Source organism: Callithrix jacchus, chromosome 8 (assembly GCF_049354715.1).
Source record: "Callithrix jacchus isolate 240 chromosome 8, calJac240_pri, whole genome shotgun sequence".
In the NCBI taxonomy this organism is placed as follows: domain Eukaryota; kingdom Metazoa; phylum Chordata; class Mammalia; order Primates; family Cebidae; genus Callithrix; species Callithrix jacchus.
Window position 1 is genome coordinate 96,171,889 of NC_133509.1, and position 16,765 is coordinate 96,188,653.

At 44.4% G+C, this 16,765-nt stretch overlaps 1 protein-coding gene across 1 annotated transcript in view; it reads left to right on the forward strand.

The window, feature by feature from the left end:
- Positions 1–16,765, forward strand: part of PRKCH (protein kinase C eta) — a 237,705-nt gene that overhangs the window by 147,205 nt on the left and 73,735 nt on the right. The gene's annotated exons all lie outside the window — the stretch shown is intronic.

Below are 16,765 nucleotides of genomic sequence, written 5' to 3' on the forward strand. Positions count from 1 at the left end.
AAAGGCTGGGAGACTTTCCCCTTCACAGGCATGAGGATTCTGAAGAAGCCTCTGCTCATGCCTCAGGGTAGTCGTTGCTACCTGGAGCCTGAATGGTGCCTGCTTTGCAGAAGGGGATGGGCAAAGAAGGAAAGGGCAGTTCACTGAGACCCTTGCATATGTCCTAGGTGCTCATATTCATTACCAATGTCTCTGAAACTAAACTGCACATTGGTATTCCATGAATATCCATTGAGCAAAATATCTCATTTAATACCCAATGCATCCAGTAAAGAGTATCATCCTCATTTTAAAGGCCTAGAAACTGAGATCCAGAGAAGTTAACCTGCCCCACACCACACCGCAAGCAAAAGTCAGTGCATGGATTCCTGACCTGACTGTACCACTAAATAATATACAAGCCATTTCCATTATATCACAAAGAGAAGTTTGGAGTCTCTTAGCCAGGCATAGTGGCTCACACCTGTAATCTCAGCACTTTGGAAAGCCAAGGCAGGCAGGTCACCTGAGGTCAGGAGTTAGAGATCAGCCTTACCAACATGGAGAAACCCTGTCTCTATTAAAAATACAAAATTAGCCAGGTGTGATGGCACATGCCTGTAATCCCAGCTACTGTGGAGGCTGAGGCAGGAGAATCACTTGAACCAGGGAGGCAGGGGTTTCATTGAGCTGAGATTGCACCACTGCACTCCAGCCTAGGCAACACGAGCAAAACTCCGTCTAAAAAAAAAAAGAAGTTTTGGATCTCTAATATGTACAGCTGAGAATAGTGTCATTAGACAGGAATAGATGCAGTTTTCTAAAATAGGTAGTTTTTGGCCTTTTAGAAAATACCTAAGGATATTTCCTCTGATCTGTTTGGAAGTAGGTTTCCCTCTTTCCCTGAGCAGTGACTGCTACAAATACAGTCCGTCTGCTGTGGGTCATTGGTTGCAGTTTGCCTTTGGCTCCGATCAAAATAGAAAATGAGCCAGAACATGGTGTTTTCTGCCTCTGTGTGTTCCTACCTTATTGATAGTGTTCCGTCTTTCTTTTAGGTTATTAACTGTGGATTTACTTCCATAGTCAGACTGGATCTGACTCTGGGGCCAACATATGTTGGACCCACCTCCTTCTCTGCTGAAGATTCTCTGGAGATAAAATGTGCCATAGGCCCTCTCTAGGATCTGGATTTTGGGGGGATTATTTGGGACCTTTGCTTCTGTCCTCTCAGGCTACCAGGCTTTCTGACTTTCTGTTGTAAATAGGGCCACAAGAATGAATGGGAATCAGAGAACCTGAAGTTCAAGCTGTGTCTTTGGCTCTGTCTCTTTGGATGGGACTGCCAAGATTTTTGTTGTGACAAAAGGATTTGAAAGAGTCAGCCTGTCTTTTCAGTTTGAGGTTGTTCCGTTGTAACTGGTCTTGTTGTTGGTAGCTGTCATTATCATTGATGACCTAGAAGCTGAGTGGACTGCCACCTCCGTGTCTCATAAGATGGTACGTGGAATTTTGTGTAACTACCTTTGACATAACCGGAACATGACCCAGGTCACACTGCCCGTGTCTCATGATGACTGAAAGCTTTTGTGGTGGTGACTGCTTGGTGATGGTTTTCCTGGACCACAACTTGGAACCCTTAAAACCTGCCAAGTCATAGATACCCTGGCTTCAGCGGGGCCCTTTATTAAACACCAAGTGCTGAGACTGCTCAAAGGCTGCAAATGAGATGGGTGTTCTGCCAGGCAGCTTAGTGAAAAATCAGTCAATCCAGGATCACACTGACTGAATGCTAGTCAAAGAAACAGTTCTTTTGTTCGTTTTCATTTTCTGCAGAGATGGAGATCTTGCTATGTTGCCCACATTGGTCTTGAACTCCTACCTCAAACAATCCTAATGCCTTGGCCTCCCAAAGTGTCAGGATTACAGGCATGAGCCACCGTGCCTGGCTAGAAACAGTTCTTTTAAAACTCATTCTAGTTGGGAAGAGAAGACTAATATATGTGAAAGTAGGTAGCATGTAGTAAATACAGTCTTTATGCTACAAAAGGAAAGGTAGTTGAAAATGAACATTGGATTCTAGGGGAAACTCTCAAGTAAAAATGTGCCAATCTTTGCTTAGAAGTACAACCTGAATGGCTGTGAGACTAAAGACAACTAATAGCTTTAAACAGAGCCTCAGGTGTGGGCTGCAGGTGGTTCCCTAGGAAATTGGGTTGACTCCTGCTGTGACCAACTGGGACTGCCAGGCAGGACCTGAAGCAGCTGCCGAGGGGCTGCCACCCCACCCTGAAGACAAAATCATGCAGTCTGGAAACCTGGCTGCTTTGGATCAAAATCATACCCTGTAATATGTGTTACTTTTTAAATACTTGGGTTTTCCTTAATTACTTAATCTCTGCTGAGAACCAGCTGCGTCCATCTCTTCTAGGTCCAGAATTATCCACAGCGTCTCCTGAGCAGAAACAGCCCTGTCATCATAAAGTCAGCAGACTCAGCCTGTGGAGAGTTGTGCACTGGCAGCTTAGGAGGGAAGGTGTTCATTCATTCAGCAGATATGCATGGAGCGCCTGCAAGGCGCAGGGCTTTGACACAGCAGTGAGCAAAACAGAAAGGAGTCCCTGCCCTCGTGAAGCCGACATTCTTTGGGAAGCTTATAAAGCTGAAGCTCATGCACAGGCTGCTCATCATGTAGACTCAGCTGATGACCCTCCATGGCAGGCTGTTTTCAGTGGCAGTTCCTGGAGTTTCATTTCGGACAGGCTCAGAGCAGTCATCTGCTTGGAAGAGTTTGAGGGGCTTGTCTGAAGTTGCATTTGCATATCAGGCTGCTCCCTTATATTTTTTGTAGTCTGCTGTGAGATTATTGGGGGGAGGGGTAGCTCAAGTCCGTGGTACTGTCTCTGGTTAGTGGTGGGTTCTGGGTCACTATAGGGATTGGGAGGTTTAAAGCAGGAGGCAGAAGGGCAAGAGTAGCCGCCCCAGTGGGCTGCCTTTTCTCCCATTGCCACTTGCATGATCTTTCTCACCATGCTGACTGGACTAGTCTGTTCACTGACAGCCCCTGCATCAGGCTGAGGAGGCCCTGCCTGCCTCCCATCTCCAACCCTGTATTAATCCTTGTGCCATCAAGAGCGACTGACTCTTTCTTTTCAAGGTTCCTTTTTCTGCCTTCCCTGTAAGCTAATACCTTGGCTTGGCCAGCAGACCCTCCCCTTTCTGCTGGAAGGCTTTGGCATGCCCTCTCTCTTCTTTTGGGCCACCCAGGGAGTTCCTGTTTCTTTTCTGTGGGAGGCTTCCAATTCTTAGTTATAGCAAAAGAGCCTGTACTTTTGAGCTCACTTGTACCCACTTCTGGTCTGTAATGATTTATGGCTTAGGTGTTACAAAGGGAGTCCTGGAACTCTTACCAGAATCTCTTAATTCCATTCTTGTGGTATATGACGTTCTAAACATTAACATGATGTAATATGTAACTCCCAACAGAAACAAAAGAGGAGAGAGCCCTGCCAGCCACATTCCTCCCTCCTCTCTGTACACGTCCTTCCATTTCTGTGCAGTGAACCCCAGGAAGTGTTTGTCAGTCAGCTTCCTTGTTTTTCTGGCTCCTCACCCCCCAGAGACCACCAAGCCACAGACTCCACGGTTTTCTCTGAGGCGGTGCGAAGTGGAAACTAACCTGTGCCTGCAACAAGCCCAGACCTTCTGCAGTCATGTCTCCCAGTGGTGAAAGGCGGTTAAGATGAGTTGGACACAACCAATGAAAATAGGGAACAAATATGGCAGAGCTCCTCTCTGGCGGCTGTCCAGAAGGAGGCTAATCGCAGCAGATCTGGTGAGGATGCTGGGCCTGTGGCCCATGGACCTGCCTGCCCCAAGGCAGCAATCATGGGTGTGGGGTCAAGAAAACACTAAGAAGGTGGACCTGATAGGACTTTTTAAGGAGTGGCCAGGGTTCTGGCCGGTTGGAAGCCTAGAGAGAATGGAATAGCATGAGCTCAGTTTGGGGAATCAGTGGTAAGACGGGTTTATAGTTTCTCTTCTGGAAGCTCTTAGATATAGGACCTGCTCATTCCTTTGATTCATGCCTCTTACTTGGGCTTTAGGACAGATCTGTGGCCAATCACAATGAAAACACCCTGCCCAGTTAGCAGGCCCATCCCTCAGAAACGTCTGCGTTAACCAGGCTAGAAAATGATCTTTATCATCAGTTGTAAGTGACTGAAAAAAAAAAAAAGTACTCTTCCACGTTGCTCAGAACTTTGCCCCCACCTACTTGATCCTCACCAACAGGTCAGGTAGTTTTAATAATCTAGTGGCTGGTAAGTTTATATCCTTTGCAATTAAAAAAAAATCACCAATCTGCATAGCAGAATGCCATCTGCCTGCTTTGCTTGTCAGGGATCAGGGCTGTCCTGTGTGTTGTGGATGTTTAGCAGCAATCTGGCTTCAGCTTGCTAAATACCAGCAGCACCCCTCCATTTATAACAACCAGACATGTCTCCAGACATTGCCAAATGTTCCCGGGGGAAAGAGTCTCTCCTGGTTGAAAACCACTGCCTTCCATGACTGTCAGGTGATCGTCCTTGATATGAAAAGTCAAGTGGGTTACACGATCACTGTTCTTTTTATAGGGGCCAAAGCCAAGTGCGTCAGACCTTCTTGATGAAAATACAAGTGTTTTCATTTTTTTTCTGAGTTTGTAGAAAGGCAGAGTTCCTGTCGGGGGCTTATTACAGCTGTCGGTGCCTGCACTGACAGTAGCACTGTCAGGGATGGAGCCCCTGAGCTCACGGAGACAGCGGAAGCATGTAGGGTCTGTTTAATGTGAGTGAGGGCTGGCATGCCTCTGGCCGCTGTCAACAGTGAAGGCTGCTGCTCCATAAGGCATTATTATCAGAGCCTGGAGGCATCTCGGGAGCAAAAGATTAGCTGACTGAGCATATATCTAAAATTGGTTATTTTTTAAAAGCAAGCAGTAGAAATACTGCAGCTTGTCTTGTTTTAGCATTTATTAATTATACTTTCACTTTACCAGCAAGGCACTGAGTCAGTGGCATTTTATGAAAAGCATCCTGCCCACCCTGAACTTGTTTGTGAGTCAGAGTCCCATCCTGTGTATGGTACATGTGGTTGGATTGTACAAACAGATAATCAGAGTTTTAAAAAAACATTTCCCAACCAGCTTGGAAAAACATGCTGATCGTAGTATGAGTGTGCTTTGAAGGACAGCAACTTGCTGGCTTTTTTCTTTTGTTTCCCATATGTGAAAATGGCATTTCAACTTGAAATGTGGATACCTTTCCAGAAGGTTGCTTGAACCGGGAAAGTTGAGCCTGCATAGTGAACTGGGATTGTGCCAGTCTATCCCAGCCTTGATGACAAAGAGAGACCTTGTCTCACTTTTTTAAAAACCCACAAAGAGGCAACAAACAAAAAGTAGACACCTTAAATGCTGCCTTAAGGCTGAATGATCTCTAAATAGTGAAAGTAAACCCTAGCCAACAGACAGATTCGCTGTTCCTGTAATATAATGAATGGCACAAGTATACTTATCTTGCATTTTAAATTCAATTCTATAAATGTTTATGGAGCATACATTATGTGCCAGGATGAAGACACAAGAACAAAATGTGGACCTGCCCTCTAACTGCTTACAGTCAGAGGTCATAATAACACCATGTGATAAAGAGAAGAACGTCATGATTGATCCCTGCGGAGGCTGGAAGGGCTTTCCAGAGGAGGGGCTGTTTGAGCTGTGTTTTGAAGAATAGGAACCCCGTAGTCACAAGAGGAGGGCATAGCCTCCCAAACAGAGGTAACAGCAGTGCAAAGGCACAGAGGCTTTAAATTGTAGGACATGCCCAGAAAACCCCCAATGACTAGATGAGTCAGATTTGTAAGAGAGGAAAGGTGGGGGGTGGTGGTGATGAAGAAGCAAAGTCATAATGGGTCTGATGTCCTTTTCTGAGGAGCTTAGACTGGAATGAATGTTTAGGGGAAAGGAGCCAGCAAAATCTTTAAGTCAGGGAGTAAGATTTGTGGGTTAGAAGGCTCTCTCTGGCTGCTGTCTACAGAGGGAGGCTAGTGGCAGCAGATCTCATGAGGATGCTGGGCCTGTGGCCTGGGGACTTGCCTGCTCCGAGGCAGTGATCATGGGTGTAGAGGCAAGGAAACACTAAGGAGGTAGACATGATAGGCAGTAAGTGGGAGTGGCCAGGGCTCTGGCCAGGAGAGAATGGAATAGCATGAGTTCAGTTTGGGGGAAATTCAGTGGTAAGATGCTCGTTTGTCAGAAACACAGCTGAGATGGGAGATTCGTTTAGTGTCATCAGTGTCCTCTTGGTCAGCGGAAACTGTAACATAAAACCTCCCAGTAGATGTGTATAGAGAGAGAAGAAAGGAGACTTGAAGAGGGAATTCTAAGTAAGGGTTACAGATGAGTGGAAAAAAGTCAGAAGAAGAATCAGAAGGAAGTGGTTTCATAGTAGGCTAAATCACGTGCTGAAAGGAAGTCAGTTCACTAACAGACTCAGAGTTCGACTAGACATGGCATGAGGTTCTTGGTGTCACCGTCTTAGTGTCTGCTCTTATCTTTGGGGTTGTAAGAGCCCATCGAAACTCCATTTAGCCAACTGAAGCTTCCCTTCAAAGTGGACACAATGTGTTCTCTCCTGTATAAACCTTTTAAGCTGTTTCTGATGACTGCTCCTCGTCGTGTTAGAGCTCTGCCTCTTTTAATTTAGCCTCCATACCTTTAGAGTCAGGTCTGCAACTTTCTTCCTCAATGGACAGTGGAGATCAGTATTAACCCAGATTGCAAAAATGGTTTGGGAAGAGATTGCGGGCACGTCATTTGCTTGAACAGATTTTGTTCCCCAGGCAGAGGACCAGAGAAGAGCTTGCCATGACTACAGTGGAAGAATCAAACTCAAAACAGCATGTAAAAGGCACATTCCACATGGAAACTTCAGCCTGTGCATCAACGGTGCAGACTGGGGGGAGGAAATTAATCCTCAGCCAGTGGATTCCCGGGCAACACCTTGAGGCAGATATGGCATATTCTTGGCCATATTCTCTAGTTCTCTAACTGGATAAAATGTCTAATCAACTATAACCCAAAATATCTTCCCACATGGCCAAAGTGTTGAATTCATACATAGATCAGAGGGAGAGATGAAATTTTCGTTAAGAGTTTACAGTTTAGGGAACTCCGTCATGAAAGATGATCTAAATAAATGAAATGGTATTTTTACTATTTATCCTATACAAACTATGCATAGCCCTATACAAACTAAGTTCGTTAATATCCTATTTGATGCTTAAACCAAAATCTTCATAAAGAGAATTGCACTATGCAAAATAATGACTTAAAGAATTCCTATTGTGGAAGCTTTTGTTATGTTGCTAAACCTTTTTTAAAAAGTAGATAATCACCCAAGATATCTTCTTTGTGACTCTTAAGTTTTAGTGTATTTCAAATGTGGGTAGTTTTGACTAGGAGGTATTGGTCAATGGTTCTTCTCAACCACTAGGGGGTGCTCTCAATGTTAGTGATATCTGAATGATTGACCGATCAATTAAAACATCATGCCCAGTTAGCAATTCTCTCCGCTCAGAGATGCCTGCTTTACCAGGCTAAAAAAAAAAAAAAAAAAAAAAAAAAAAAGATGTTTATCATGGTATAGAGATTCTAAAAGCCATGTTCTCTTATTTTCATTAACCTAATTAGAAGTCAAGCTAATTGTAGGACGTCATAGAATTGGCATTGGGAATAGTATGCAACTGTTAAAAAATATCGTGGTCTTGATGACTAATTATATCAGGAAATAATATGCAATATAAATGAAAAGAGACACGTATGTTTTTCGCTTTTTCTTTTCTGTTTTTAAAACATGCTAATAGAATGTTAAGTATAATTAAGACACAAAGAAAAAATTAAATCTAGTTAACATTACGTTGAAAATTTCTTATTTGCCCTGAAATCTCCAGTTCCTTGGAATCTAAAAGCTTGAGACATATATCTGGTTGTCAGGATTAGGGGTGATTTTATTTTCATTTTCTTTTTTTCTTCTCAATTTTCTATGTATTTACTGTGTGATTATATTTGAACTATAGATGTGTAATTACTTTTATAAGTGGAAAAATCAAAGATTTAGAAAGGAAAATGTAGCATCAGCAGACCAGATTCTCCTAGTTACCTCTTTCACAAACTGTTTTAACTATGGGCAGGGTACTTCATTTCTTCACACTTTGCTTCTGTAAAATCGTTGGGTAAAACTAATCTTGGCAGTTTGTTCCAACTCTTCTAAAGTTCCAGTTTAAATTTTACCAGGATACAAAAGTGGTGCCTGTTGTGTTCATTCCTGAAGCATTTATTAACCCTCACAATTGGTCAGGCACCGTGCTAGGTGCTAGTAAAGATATCTCACTTAGCATCTAGGCTCTGCCTTCAAGGGTCTCAGGTCCCCTATAGAAAACAAGACCAAGTGCACAGATCCAGCCCAACCCTACACAGTGATACTGGAGAGCTGTATGTGGACTGGAAATGCCAAAGGAGGTTCCATCAGGAAGGGAGGACTTGTGCTCTGACTCTGCTCTACCCCGATCATTAAGTTACTGCTTATTTATACTTTAAAGAACATCCTGGCCTGGATGTTTCACAGTGTGTGTAACTGCAAGCTAGGTTTCCTTTGTTTCCCTCGTCTGTTGTATGTATGCCAGTAAGCCTTGTCGGGTTTCATTATGAGGGATGGCTATAATGCATTCAGATTTCCAGGAAAACACTTGGTCTTCAAAAAGAGCTGTGTCCCTCCAGGTTTGAAATGCAAGATCCTAAGGGTTTGTTATATTCAGGACATATTTCACCTTCCCAAAGACTGGTCTGTGAGTTCAGACAGGATGTATCTTGCCTGTGGGCTTGACACAGGGATTGCTGGGTGATTGAATTAACTTCTGACATCTTCTGGGCTGTGCGAAATGAGAAGTTCAAAAAAAAAAAATGAAGCCATTAGACTCCTTCTCATCGCTTCTTCCTTGAAGCCTTTGTAATCTTTCTTAATGTGGTTAAATTCAAGTTGTTTCCAGTTCAGAGATGGTGCAATCAGATTTCCTCATGAGGGTGCTTTTCCACTGTGATCTCTTTGACGTCAGTAACTATTTCCTGTTGATTTGAACTCACTACTCACCCTGTAGATGACTTTGTCCAAAAAAATAATAAAGCAGTGGTACTTAGGAGAAGTTCAACACAGTGCTCTCTGTTACGGAGATTTCCTTCTCCTTTCCCACAGCCGTCTGTAGTACTCTGCAGCTTTTCATAGAGCATGGGCTTGTTATTCATATAGTAATACTCCAAGGCAATTCTTAGAACTTGGGTACCTAAGTATAGATGCGGCTCCCAGCTTCACATTGCCTTAAAGCAATAGCTACATTTTTAATAACTTGTTTATGTGTTATGTCCATCTCTGCATCATTTCCAAAAGGTAGTCTGCATCCTCACCATAATTCAGAGCATGGTAACTATTTCCTACTGCCCTGGTTTCCAGAATGACACATCTTCAAATGCAATCTTTAAATTATAGAGACAACATATTTTTGCTTTAAATGTAGAAAAATATTTTGCAATCTGGTTCTAATAGTGAATCAACTTTATAGAAGGAGAGAATATCTACTGTGAAAAGTCTTGCTTACCGTAATATGTTTGCAAGGAGGGCATTTGTTTTGCAATAATAATTATTAGTATAAAGTCCTTAAAATAGAAAATATGAATTACCAATCAGTGTTACAAAATTAGAAAATGTATCAGAACTGAAACCTTGGTTAGTATGTTTTGGTTATCAAATCTAGTTTTCTTTTTTCCTCTTTCTAAGGGTTTAGAAAAGCACCAAATCTAGTTTTATAACCCCATGCTTAGCAAGCATTTCCCAGGAAAAAATGTCCTTATCCGGGCAAGATCATTACCGTATAGCATCAGGAAATGTCCCTGTGGCCCAGCAGCTGGGCTATGACTCCTTCCACCTCTTTCCACCCTCTATGCCCCTGTCCCACACTGAGGGTGGGGAAAGCTGCTGCAGCTGCTGTTTCGGCTGCTGTTTCATTCCTGTTCACTTGTGAGTGTGTGTGCACCTCCGCCAGTCTGGGAGGTCCATGAGGGAGGCATCACCTCTAGACCCAGAGCACACAGCTCTCTGCCACGTGTGCCGCAGCCACAGCCAAGGGGCCTTCCTGTGCCTAGTGCAGCAGGCCCTTTGGAGTCCTGGGAGCAGATGCCATGGGGGCTGAAGCTGCAGTGGTTGTACTAATGATGATGAGGATAATAGTTGCTAATATTTCTTGAGCATTTCATTTATGGTATGCCAGATGCTATTTGAAGCCCTCAGCTCAGGTCATTTGACCCTCACAAACCTGTGAGTTGGGTTGTCTTCTTATCCCCATTTTGCAGATGTGAGTTTTGTGAGAGAGAAGCTAAATAAGGAAGCACAGCAGGAACTGCTCTTGGACCTCAAGTATCCTGGCCCCAGAGCCCAAGTGTCACTACTGCCCTGGGCCTCCTCTTAGTCATACCAGGGACTTGGGCATTGGGCACAAAATCTCCTCTTGATATAATGTAGTGATACCAATAGCTTCTATTGTGGTTTTTTTTCTGGGCCTAGCACTGTGTGAGGCACTTGGCTTCTAGTTTAATCTTTACATGATCACTTTAGTTATAGGTGTTATTAGCCCAGATTTATAAAGAAATAGGGAAACGTTTTACCCCTTAAAAATTGGTGTGTGTGCTAAGCATGGTGGCTCACACCTGTAATCTCAGCACTTTGGGAGGCCGAGGTAGGATTGCTTGTGCCTAGGAGTTCAAGACCAGCCTGTGCAACACAGAGATATCCTGTCAATACCCAAAATTTTAAAATTAGCCAGATGTGGTGGTACACACCTGTTGTCCCAGCTGCATAGGAGGCTGAGGCTGGAAGGATCACTTAAGCCCACAAGTTCAAGGCTGCAGTGAGCCATGATCCTGCCACTGCCCTCCAGCCTGGGTGACAGAGTGAGACTCACTCTCTCTCAAAAAGAAAAAGAGAGATTGTATGTATTTTAGCTGAAATTCTCCTGGTAGCAGAAAACTTACTTTAGCTATTAAGAAAATTTAAGACTATGCAAAAAAACAAGAGAACTAAAAATAAAGATTCAGAGGTACAACAAATGTCTCATGCAACCCAAGGGCAGAAATTGGCCAGGTCTTTAACTGATCTGAAACCGTAAAGACATGAGGAACCCTGGCAGTCTTTCTCTTGGCTCACTCACCCTCCCTGATCTCTTGTCTCTGCCTCATGCTGTGTTTCTGCGTCATTCTCCTTCATCCATCCACCTAATTTTTCTCCACTCTCTTCTACCCAGGCATTTCCCATGTTTACATTGCAAAAGCAGCCTCTGTTCCCTAACCCATGTTTCCTCAGTTCCTGCACACAGCCCACACTAAATTAAAACCTTTTTATCTCAGTTTTAGTTTTCTGGAAAAGAGACTCTGGGCAGGCCCAGCTTGGTCTAACTGGTTGTGCACAGATGCTCAGCATTTCCCATGTGGCTGGGCTGGAGTATGGGTAAGTGCTGAGGAAGGGATCATCATGAGCTGAACAGATGTCTCCAAAGATGTTTGCCCCAGTGACCCTACAGGATCTTGCCTCCGTCTATGCTAGCTCACCAGTCACTTTCCTTAGGTAGGATCATCTTGTCACTTGTGCCATCCTGGCATAGCCCTTTCATCCACCCAGGTGTTATGTCTCTAACTCTTGTTGGTACAATTGCCCATCAGCTTTAACTCCTAAAGAACAACCCTTAATGAGGGGTCCTTGGGGAATGCACCCTACTTATACTGACCACTACGATTAGTTCAGTGGATATTTTTAGTCCTTTGGGTCTGGGGAAGGAATTGTTCTGAACTGATAGCCAGGGCAGAGAGTGGACCCAGACTGCAGCAGGTCAGTGGCAATCAGAGCAAGTGACGACAGGAATTCTGTTATTACCGGGCAGCAGCTCCTTGGCCTCCCACACCTGTAACTCACACCAGGTGTGGGACAAAGGGATTTCTGAGTTGCTTTCATTCCTGCAGGTGTTCATCACCCCCTGTTAATGACTTGCATTTGTGGTTGGCTGAATCAGGGACAAAAGAGAGGAGCAGGGAGACAAAGGGCTTAGCCAGTTGCTTTTAGAACTGAGGTTAAACTGATCTCCTGGCCTTGAGATTTCCTACCACACAGGTCAGGGCAAACTACCTGACAGAAGCCAGAAGCCTCAGGTAAAGCTGTACGGATATGCAGGCTCTGTTTCTAGGAAATTGGACTTTAGAAGAACTGAAATGGCTTTCTGTACAGGTTTAAATACTGAAACAGTCATCTTTCCCATCTTTGTCAAGAGTGGGATTTGGGAAACTCCTCTCTGCCATAGGAGTGACTCACAACAACCATAATCCATATTCCAGTACCTCCCTAAATGCAGGATTTCCAAAAAACGCTTCACCTAGTTGCTCCACAGTTGAATTTGTGAAGCATGATTTGGTGTTTGTCGAGTCATTAGTGATACTAATTCTTAAATAGCACAGAGTGAGTAGAGCCAGTAGGTGAGAGGTTATCTTCTGCCTCCCTTCAGAACTTCAAATACAGGTCTTTGCTCTGTAAAGGGCATTTGCTAAATGTGAAATGTTTTACTCCTTTGGGATTAATTCCAAAGGAGTAAAATTTTGGTGGAGTGATTTGCTTTTGTAGCTAATTTTTTTTATTCTGTGTGGCAAGTTCCAACATAACTGGAGTGTTTTTCAAGTGAAGCCTCATAGCTACACCTGTTTTACCCCAGGCTCTGGGCTTACAATTCTAGTAAAGACCAGCAGTGAGTGGTCATGTTTATTAATGGCAGCTGAGCCCCTGTACTTCTCATTTGTGGGTGACCTGAGATGGAGTGAAACAAAGCACCCCTAAGTAGCTTTTTGCTTTTTCTGCATTTCATTTTGAAAGTAGCAGTACAGTTACAGTGAAGCCTCATACTCACCCACTCCAGTGCTTGACAACCTGCCTGCCTTTGCAGCCCCCCACCCACTGCTGTCTGCCTGACATCTTACACTTCAGTTGCACATTCTCCCTGACACCTCCCGCCTCAGTCCCTACAGCAGCCTGACTTGCATGCCCTCATCCTTCAAGGCTGGGGAAGTGGCTCCTCTGAGAAGCTTCCCCCAAACGCCACCTGCCAAATTCCACCTCCACCTCCAGGCTGCTCAGATGCCCTGCTCGGTGTCGCCATGACACCTGTACCCCTGCACTGTTACCACACTGTGGCAATGTGCTTTGTCTGCGTGTCTGTGAGCTTCCTGGGAGCAGTGTGGAGTCATGTTAGTTTTAGGAGACTGGGTTCTTACCCAGGGCCTGGCATACCATGTGTGTTTAGTAAACATTTATTCTTGTTCAGAACCTTGAAGGAACCACAGAAGATGTCTGCAAGCTGTAGTAGATGCTGTAAAGCCTGCGCACCAGGCTCTGAGTGGAGCCGCTGTGGAACCCAAACCAGAGCCAGCTGATTCTCATTGTGGATGCCATTCAAACAAGCCTGGTTACTTCAGGCAGCAGAAAGGCCATTACAGGACATGGGTGGTTACTCGTGTCCCTTCTTAATACTGGGCAGCAGGGATACAGCAGTTTCTCTTTGTGTAGCTGGTTCCCAACTCCCACTGCCTGAACAAGTGCTCTCTGAAACAGCCTCACAACTGTGTCTTTCCCATGTCTTGCCTTCCATCTTTCAGATGAAAATAGGAAAAATGTGGAGGAAGCACATGTGCCTTTAGTTCGCTTCTAATTACGAGAGTAATACACCCTCATCATAGAAACCTTGAAAGATACTGAAAAGTACAAGAAAGAACTTGTGACATTCTATAGCTATCTTTTTTGTCCTTTCTATGCATATATCTGCATTTTTGGCTATAACTAAAATCATTCTGCACTTTCCGATTTATGATCTTTTTTTAAACTAAAATATCTGCATGAGAGCACAAGCAGCAGCAGCTATCACAGTCGCACACTTTCCTGAAGGGACCTGAGGACATACTTAATACAATTTTATTTCTGTGTATTAAGAAATACAAAGAATACATCTCACCACCACCTGATGATGTGTGGATCTTCTTCTTTTCTTTTTTTGACAGAGTCTCCCTCTGTCTCCCAGGCTGCAGTGCATGGTGAGATCTCAGGTCATTGTGTCTTCCACTTCCCGGGTTCAAGCAACTCTTCTGCCTCAGCCTCCTGAGCAGCTGGGATTACAGGCATCCGCCACCATGCCCAGCTAATATTTTTTGTATTTTTAGTAGAGATGGGGTTTCACCATGTTGACCAGGCTGGTTTTTGAACTCCTGACCTCAAGTGATCCACCTGCCTCAGCCTCCCAAAGTGCTAAGATTATAAGCATGAGCCACTGTGCCTGGCCTGGATTTTCTTTTCTAAACACTAGAGTGTTTTTGCTTTTGATTTTTTGTCATTTATATCCTTCTCTTCAAAAGTAATCTTGGAGAAATTGCAGCCAAATCTTTCCCCCTCTGCACCAAACATTTTAAAATGGAGTGAACAGAGAAGTGCAGGTAAATGGAGGGTTTCCTCACAGCCAAAACATTTTGCTTGTTCATAACCATGTCTTTGTTTTTATACCTAGTGACATTATTTGAGGTCTTTGATAGGATGCACCAGTGCTCTGCATTAAGTCACCGTCATGTCTCAGCTGGCTGGTGTCTCCTTCTGCCTGCTTCAAGAGTTGCTCATAGCCTGAGGGTTGTGAATTACACTCTGTATTCCAGGTGGTGCCAGACAGGAGGTTAGAAATGAGGCTGAATGAAAAGAAACAGGTACAGCAGAACCTATCTTTCTGGAGTGCTAGAGCTTATGGTCCCTCACTGTGTAGCAGAGGTGAATCTGCCGGAGTCTGTGCTTTATCTGAGAATCTGCCTCCAGGGCTGTGGATGGGGCTGGGATAGAGAAGACTAGAGGGCAGGATTTTCTCCCCCGCCAGATCTGGAATTTAGTCCACAGTCTGGCTTTTTAGACTTTAGGCCTTTCGATGCCTACTGCCTTAGAAACTCTTGCCAAGTGCGCCACTTATAGCAGCCTAAGGAACTTTCCCGCTGACCCACTTCCTGTAGCCAGGTGTTCAGAGCAATTGGAATTCACGTGACTCCCAGTCAGATCCACCAGGAGAATAAACTGGCTGGTTAATGAAAACATGTAAGACTGACCTCCTTGCCCAGAGATGGTTCAGGGTGGATTTTCGCCCTAGTCTTCCTCAGGCCCTCTGTGACCATCCCTCCAAATGGACAGACACAGGGCGTAAAAACTCCCTATGCAGATGCAGCTTTCTGGGGTGTCTCCAGTGTGTGTATATCTTCTGCCCACCCCGTTGCTAACCTGCTAATTCCACCTTAATCCTTCCCACTTAGAAAATACAGGACAGCCATTGCTCATCAAAGCTTGTCCCACCCAATTCTGCCTCTCCCCTTGTCAGTCACCCTCAAATGAAGGCCAGCAGCTTAGTCAGATGGCTTGCTGTATTTACATAGTTTGCCTGTTGGGTTACATTGGCCAACTTGAAGAGTTGTGTTGCTGGTGGTGGTTTTGTTTTGTGAATCTTGCCATTCCTTCTTCACTGTTAAATTCTTGCTTCTCTTTTAGGTGTTAGTTAAAATTGGGCACAGGAAGTCATAAGCTGTGCTGCCTTCTGATAGGGATCTGCCTGGTTACACCGGGGATGCAATGGGAGCTGAGCAGGAGCACGTACTGCACTCCGCCCATTGTTCAACTGTGAATGTGTGGAAACACCCTGTGCAAAGCCAGTGGCACTTACAACCACAAATAAAGACAGGTTCAAGGCTGAGTGTGGTAGCTCACACCTGTAATCCCAGCACTGTGGGAGGTTGAGGTGGGAGGATTGCTTAAGCTCAGGAGTTTAAGACCAGCCTAGGCAATATAATGAGACCCCATCTCTACTAAAAATAAAAAAAATTAGCCGGCCTCATGGCGCATGCCTGTAGTCCCAATTACTCAGGAGGCTGAGACAGGAGGATTGCTTGAACCCTGGATGTCAAGGCTACAGTAAGCTGAGATCGCACCACTGCGTGTTAGCCTGTGTGACAGAGTGAGACCCTGTACTCCCCCAAAATAAAGATAGGTTCTGTGTATCTGCATCCTTTGGTAAAATACCAATTTCCTCACAAAATGATCTCCAGTCCCACAAAATGATATGACGAGTTGATGGCACTCATCCTGTGGGCCTTGGCTCATGTTTCACTTGCTGAGAGACATCACTTGACCCCCAGGCAGGCGACCAGATGTCACAGTTCCTCCACTTTTTCTTCACAGGATTTACCAGAATTTGTCGATTTGCTTATGTCACTTTTTTTTTTTTTTTTAAGTAAAGTGCTTCTCACACCAAATTCTGTTTGGGGAGAGGCTGTGTCTGCTCTAGTCTCTATTGGATTCTGGCTCTGAACTCAGCACCAGCTAATCAGGAATTTCATAAATGTTACAGGAGGGAGTGAGGAAACCCATTGATCTTAGAGGTGATGGAAGCAAAATGTTTTACGCTTAGGTAAATCTTGGATCGCATTTAAATGAGACCTACACATTTCCTTCATGAAGCAGTTGTCATTTCCATAGCACTTCATTCACACCACTTGCATAGATCTTAGTACACTGCATAGTGACTTTCATTTTAAGAGTCCACTTTACCTGCTAGGTTGAGAGTCACTGAGCAGGAGATGACATCCCGCTCA